Below are 6,928 nucleotides of genomic sequence, written 5' to 3'. Positions count from 1 at the left end.
CCGTGCGCACGCGAGTGGCAGAAAGGAGAGGGGGGGGGGGGGGGGAACCAAACCAAACCACCCAAAAATCCCAGGGCGGAAGGCCTGTACAAAGCCTACAGTCCTGGCCTCCTGGCTCCTAGCTTTGTATTCAACACTTATTCATCTCAGGATTCAGTTCCAGTTTTCACTCTAGTCTTAAAGCTCCCCATGAAGTTGCTCTCACTGACCTTCACAATTTCTTTTCTCTCTGCCCCACCTCCAGCAGGGACCTCAACTGCTGCTGCCTCCCAGCAAAAGGGTATCCATGACCTTTGTAATTCAACACACTGGGAAAGGCTCAATCCATCCCCTCTACTCCTAGCCCAACACAGACCTTAAAAGCCCTCTTTGTTCCTGCTACAAACCCTACCCCACAACCATGGCTTAACCCTTAGGGCACTGCCTCAAATAAAGAGTGCTTCACAGAAGCAAGGCAGGTTGCAGCATCCGTGGGAAGCTGGGCCTACCCTCCTCCACCTACGGAAAAGCTGTCCTGCCTGGCTTGCAGGACGCATCGGATACCTGACCATCCTCATTGTCAGTACAAACTACTACCAACGTGTGCATGTGGGGACCCCGCGCCCCACACTGCTGCAGTGACATGGGTTGGGCTCACAACTCTTTGTAGTCTCCTGGTTTTGCTCTGCCTGCCCTCAGTTCAGCAGGTTTATTAAAAAACATGCTCCATGCAGGCAGATTTGGGGCTGCAAGAAAGGAATAGGGGTGAGGAAGGAAGCAGGTGGGACCGGGCACTCCCCTTGGCACTCCTGCAAGGACTCCTCTGCTCCCGCCCCCAGGTACAGCCATTTCTCCATGCCCAGGTGCAAAGCAGAGACAGCGAGGGATGCCACGCCGTTACCCCCGCAGCCTGCACGTAGGCAAGAGCGCAGTGACAGCACTCCTGATTCTTGCCTTGTCTGAGATAAGCTCAGACCCACATCCCGAGCAGCAGCCCATAAATCACACGTTGGAGGAAGCAGTGCCACGGGACTGTCTGTAATCATATGCCCTGCACGTGGGAATGCAGAGGGGATGGAAGGTGCAGCCAGCTGTCCCTGCCCTAGCATGATCCCTGACACAGGAGAAGGTAGTATGGAGCAAGGGCTGCTTTGCAGCACCCAAAAATGCCAGCTCTGCACCTGGGATGGAACAGAGCCACCCTGTAGCACCCTGAAACACCACCTCCATGGTAGACAGAGCAGGCTTGCACCGCTGCACCCCAAAACACCGCCTCTGCAGACAGGATGGAGTAGGGCCACCTTGCAGCACCCCAGAATGCTTACAGCACTACCAGCTGCTGTAACTTCCCCTCTGCCCCTTTCCGGTCCCGCTCCGCCCCTCCCTGCCCCCCAGGCCACAGGGAAACTGAGTCACAGCGTGCTGTCCCTGCCCCAAGGAAGGAGAGCGGGTGGGCAGTCCCCAGCGCCAGGCACAGCATGGGGAGTAGGGCAAGGGTCGTACTGACACCTCTGAAAACCCCAGCGAGGGGGGGAGATAAAGATACCCACATGTCCTGCACTGAGCAGCTATCCGAATTACAAGGTTCCTCCGTTCCCACCTCTCTTGAAGCAGAAGTTGGCCATACTCTGCTGCTGGCCATATGGACTGCACCCAGCTCTGCCGGGCTACATCTGCCCCCCCAGACTGACCCACACGCTCTCTGGCACCAGAGGGGATGGGGACATGCAGGGCTCTGCACCAGATGCACGTAACTTAGCATGGCCCAGAAAAGAAAGGTAATGCCACATAGGAACAACAACAACAAAAAAAATTCAAGACCCAGATATAGCGTTATAAACCAGAAGAGTGCCCTCACCTCCAAAAAGCTGGTAGCGGACTGGAGGTTTCCTTGAGAGCAGATCATTGCATTCTTTACTTTGAAAGATTCATGCATTTGTGTAGAGACTTGGATTCTTCAGTCCAGCTCTAGGAGCTGATTGGTTTCCAGGTACTGCCCTCAGCCTCTGTTTTCACCACACCCCGCCAAAAACCCTTTGGGGCCCTGCTCACCAGTTAAGCCTTCCCAGGACCAGGTCCTATCTGCAGCCCTTGCTCTAGCTGAGCACAGCAGTGCTCACCCACACCAGCATCCTTTAAAACCCCTATGTCTGGTGCAGTAGCAAATCACCACCCATCTACCTTGCAGGCAGAGAAGCTAAAGATAAAGATTTGTTCATTCAGGCTCCAGGTCAGACATCTCACTAACGTTACTGAAGTTACGGTTTCTTTACTGCATTTCTCAAGATCTCAATGGGGTTAAGAGCCCAGCGTTGTCCAGTTCAACTGGGCCACGGAACAAGAAAGCTGAGCTCAAGCTGCAGAAAATGCACAGCTATTATGCACTGCCCATCTGCAAATCTGGCATCTTTCCCCAGGCTCACCTTTCTTGGTTGCCTCGCTCCACCGTCCTGGGGACTCTGAAAACAAACCCTTTCAACCCCTCCCCAGGGAAGCGTGTTCAGGGGGTATTTGCTGCTGCTGCCAGGCAAAGCATAACATTATTGCCAATATGCTTGCCCCAGCTCTATCTCCCAGGACAACATAACAGTAGACAGTAGATTAAACTCATAACAGTAGATTAAACTCATTATCCCCTATCACTTTATGGCACAATCTTTTCATTTCTCTGTTAACACACATCGGAGACGTATTGAGTTTCAGGCAGGCTCACTCCAAAGGAAATCCCCTGCTCTTTCCTTACAAGGATTTGCACAAGCAATACCTTTTATTTTTGGTAGCAAAAAAAGCCCAAACCAAACCACCACCACCACCACAAAAAAAAACCAAACCAAAAACCACTCCAAAAAAACCCAAATCCCCACTTGGAGGTTCACTCCAGACAGAATTTGACTTTTCTTTCCAGACCACCACTTTGGTCAGACCCTTCCCAGGCTCTGGAGGGCAACATTCTCACTACTGCTCACACTGGTGCAGCTCCATCAGCAGCGTTTGCAGTGTAGTAAGGAAGCTTTCAAGGGTGAGATGCCTTCTCCTTCCCAAAAGCGACCAGCACATGAACACAGGCATTTCCTGGTAAACTGCTCCTCCTTGCTTCCAGCCTCTGCTACAGGACTGGCCTCTGATAGCAGCCTTCCTCCGGAAGCACCGCTGCGTTTCGCTCAGTTACTCTTAACAGTATGATACTGTAAGGAAACAGAATTAAACAGAGCTGTAATCTACAATAAATCATTCCTACTGAGCTGCCAGGGAGATAGCGGCACAGGAGAGAGGAGCTGTACGTCTGTTTCCTCAACAAATCTAAGCCATGAAACAGCCCTTCGGTTACAGGGAACAGGCACAGCAGCAAGAGGAGCATTTTCAGGGTGGCAGATTGATGCCACCAATTTTTTTTGTGTTCTCTCTATCCAGATTTATCACATGGCCAGGACAGATCACTGCAAATACCTTAAGATCCCAGAGTGTCAGCCCAGGGGAGGGGTCAGCGGACCAGACCCAAACAAAAAGCCTGAGAATACTTTAGTTCCTCAAAAACTGCTCATATTTTTAGCTGTTGCTGCTCCTAGAAGATGAATTGAAAGCAAAGCTCAGACCCGCTACTTGATGCCATAACTGCTTTATTTTGCTGGCAGCCACAGCAGAGAGGACCTTGAGAATTACCCTTTTTGTCCACCACTGGCCCAGCTATGTTAATCTCATCAGTAATGCAAACACTGGTATAGAAAGGACTCGAGTGACCTGTGCTAACCTGTCTGTGCTATGCTCTCTCTGCACAGCTACAGCACTGCTGACTGGCAGTAAGAAAACCCCAGCGCACAGAGTCCAGGCGTTTTCCCCAGGTCTGAGCTGAGCAAAGAGTTGGCTCTTGCAAGCTATTCTTTATGCATCTTCCAGAAGGGGCAATCTGTACAGCACTGCTGGGCTCCACTGTCTTCTCACAATTTAGAGAATGCAGGTAGAAACACCCACCGAGTCAAAGTTTCCTCTTGCTCCCAATGATCCATCATCTCTCTGCTGAAATCCCCAGCACTCTTTCCACAGCAGCAGCATTAAGGTTGCTCCTGATGTCCAAAAGGACACTGGCCATTTTTTCAGTGATGCTGCTCAGGATGGTGTCCCCATCTGACTACTAGCAGGTATGCATGTCCCGGACTTGCCTAAGGCAACGGCAGCAGTAAAGCACAGCAGCACGTAACCCACACAGTACTTTCCAAACTTCAACGCCGCAGCTCAGCGAGGAGGAAATCTCTCTTGGCTGCCTCTCCTTAAATGCTTATTCCAGCACTGCCTGTCTTAACTCCTCCCCAAATCAGGAGCAGAGTATGTGACCCCACTGCCTTTGGGCTTTTCTGATCCTTTGTGCTGTGCTTAAAAATGTGTAGTACGAACAGGCAAGACTGAAAAAGAGGGAGCAGCACTTCAAAGATGACACGGTTATAACTCATCAGGTCACAGCGCCCAGGAGCTTGAGACTTGGGCAAGGATCTCAGTATGTGAGGTGCTATACAAACAGCAAAAGAGAAAACACCCTCTGCCCTAGAAACGGGCAATTCACACCCCAACACACATGCATAACCCAGAGCCTTATCTGCTGGGCTCTGCATCCACTCCATGATATTTCATAGCATATCTTGGGGCCTCAGTCCACAGGAAAGATCAGAAACAACAGGCTGTGAAAGTGGAGACAGAGGGAACTAGGGTTTGGCTCAATGGATTCTGACCATGCTCCCGCCACCACCCACACCCGTAATATATTGTAAAGCCAATTCTCACACCAAGTGCTGAAGGTCACATACATGAAGAGCAGTGCTCGAGCTGAAATTGCCTTCAGTGTCAGGTACCAGTGTTCCAGCTTCCTCCATGGGAAGGAAGCTCCAGCCACCAGTGCAGAGCAAGCTGTTCCCCTCTGAAAAGGGAAGGAACCTGTCATAAGCAGGAGGGAGGAAGCACGCTACTGTCTGCCGCAGGCGGCTTTCCCAGGGGCTCCATGTTCCACCTTCCACCTCCTTGTTTGCTCTCTTGGGAACACTAGGGTCTGGAGTCCAGGAGACATTTTACAAACAAGTCTAGCCTCTTTGGGAGTTTTAAGATGGCTGGAACTGTAGCACTGGACAGTGTTGGGCAGTCTGTACAGATCTTATAATCACCCCAAATCCGAGATGGACAATTTCCGAGATTGGAAATAGTGAAATGGTTTTCAGGGGAATTTCTGAGGCTTTGTACCCTGGTTCAGAGCTGGATGGAGGGGTCAGAGCTCAGGCAAGGATCGTGACATTTGTGGGCACAGGGCCATTTGGGCAGCTCACAGACAGGCATCCTTTCCCCTCAAGTTTTGCCTGAACATCCTAGTCCCAGACAAACTCTGGCCACAGGCACTACAGCAGCGTGTGCCACCCCATGGCAACCCCACACATCTGACCTCAGAGCATCCTCCGAAGGTGGGGCAGGTGGAGCAGGCTCCTTCCCCTCTTGTTCCGGGCTGAGCGCAGAGCTGCGGGCAGGGCCCTGTAGCTCACTGCGAGCACTGACCTTTGAGAGCTGTAATGAGAGAGGTTTACAGCTCACACAGCCATCCATGTTGAGACGGGCAAGCTGTGCTTGCTGCCAGCTGGTCCCTTCCCCCTGGCTCGCATCCAGGGCTTTAGGCACATCATGGATGACAGGTCAGGTCTCAGTCACGCTCACATTATGGCCAGGCTGGAGCCAGCTTCCTGACCTGTTCTCTCTGCGCGGCGAGCGGCACGATGTTCCCTGCTTCCTTCAGCAACAGGAGCCAGCTCTCTACCAGCATCTGGAAAGGGGTCTGCCCAAAGGCAGCTTCAGGAACATTTAACCTCTCCCTTACCTGCCCCAGAGGATGGTCTCAGACCGTATCAGAGGGCTCACTAGAGCGTCTGCTCTCCATCAGAGTACAGATACCCCGGAGCAGGGCAAACTGGCTGTGCAAGGTGGACGGCACGGTACAGGGCCAGACATCCTGGAACGATGCAGGCATGGCTGTAGCCACTTACATCCATTGATTAACTGAGGATAAGCAAGGGCAGCAGAATGACTTGCTTTCCTCCGTGGCACAGTGAGAGGGCTCAGGAGGCTGGTTTCTTTCTGGCTGGGCCTGCTCTGCAACTCGAGGCTTCAAACAGAACAGGTCTGCAAAGAGGAGCTGCCTGCCTGTCCTCCAGAGAGGGGTGAAAGAGGGGAGAAAACACCCCCAGCCACCCACCTCGAGGCTGCTGCCTGAGGGGAACTGCTCCGGACACCAGATTGTCATGCAGGAGCCCAGCGGTGCGGAGCCCATGGCACGGCTGGGACGAGGCGGCATCGAGGGCTGCAGCAGGCTGCATGTTTGCCCCAGCTGCAGAAAGTGCGGTGCAGCGATGCCGCCAGTGGTGAGTTGCCATAGCAATCCCCCCAAGCATGCCCCCCTGCCTCCCTCCGTTGCCTCTGCTCTTCTAAGCCTTGCTGTCCCCTCCCCGCTGCCCCACACACAAAACCTGCTGCACAACACCCAAAAGCCTCAACGTGCTCCTAAAGGGCTGTTCATCACCGCGAGGAAGGAAAGGAGGCAGAGGTGGAAGCCCACCCCACAAGCCATCATTCCCATCCGCTTCGCAGGGAAGGTGCCTACTCCGGACCCGGGTGCGTCACACCCCACCGTGCTCGGTCCCGAGGCGCGACACAGGAGAGCCAGGCAGCCAGACCTGGGGCGCAGATGCCCCTCTAGCTGCACCCCACGTTCGAGGAAGGAAAGGAGGCAGAGGTGGAAGCCCACCCCACAAGCCGTCATTCCCACCCGCTTCGCAGGGAAGGTGCCTACTCCGGACCCGGGTGCGTCACACCCCACCGTGCTCGGTCCCGAGGCGCGACACAGGAGAGCCAGGCAGCCAGACCTGGGGCGCAGATGCCCCTCTAGCTGCACCCCACGTTGTGCTGTGGCAGGTTTACAAACAAA

General features: G+C 53.5%; 1 protein-coding gene across 1 annotated transcript in view; it reads right to left on the bottom strand.

The window, feature by feature from the left end:
* Positions 1-6,928, bottom strand: part of FAM214B (family with sequence similarity 214 member B) — a 55,103-nt gene that overhangs the window by 43,069 nt on the left and 5,106 nt on the right. Inside the window, exon 3 of the mRNA XM_019474372.1 lies at positions 5,399-5,517. The gene's annotated coding sequence lies outside the window, so the exon portion shown is untranslated. The remainder of the gene's footprint in view (positions 1-5,398; positions 5,518-6,928) is intronic.

The sequence above is a fragment of the Aptenodytes forsteri genome, unplaced genomic scaffold (genome assembly GCF_000699145.1).
Source record: "Aptenodytes forsteri isolate BGI_AS27 unplaced genomic scaffold, ASM69914v1 Scaffold201, whole genome shotgun sequence".
Classification (NCBI taxonomy): Eukaryota; Metazoa; Chordata; class Aves; order Sphenisciformes; family Spheniscidae; genus Aptenodytes; species Aptenodytes forsteri.
Note: the sequence above shows the minus strand (reverse complement) of the source record. Positions and strands in the feature narration are given on the sequence as shown.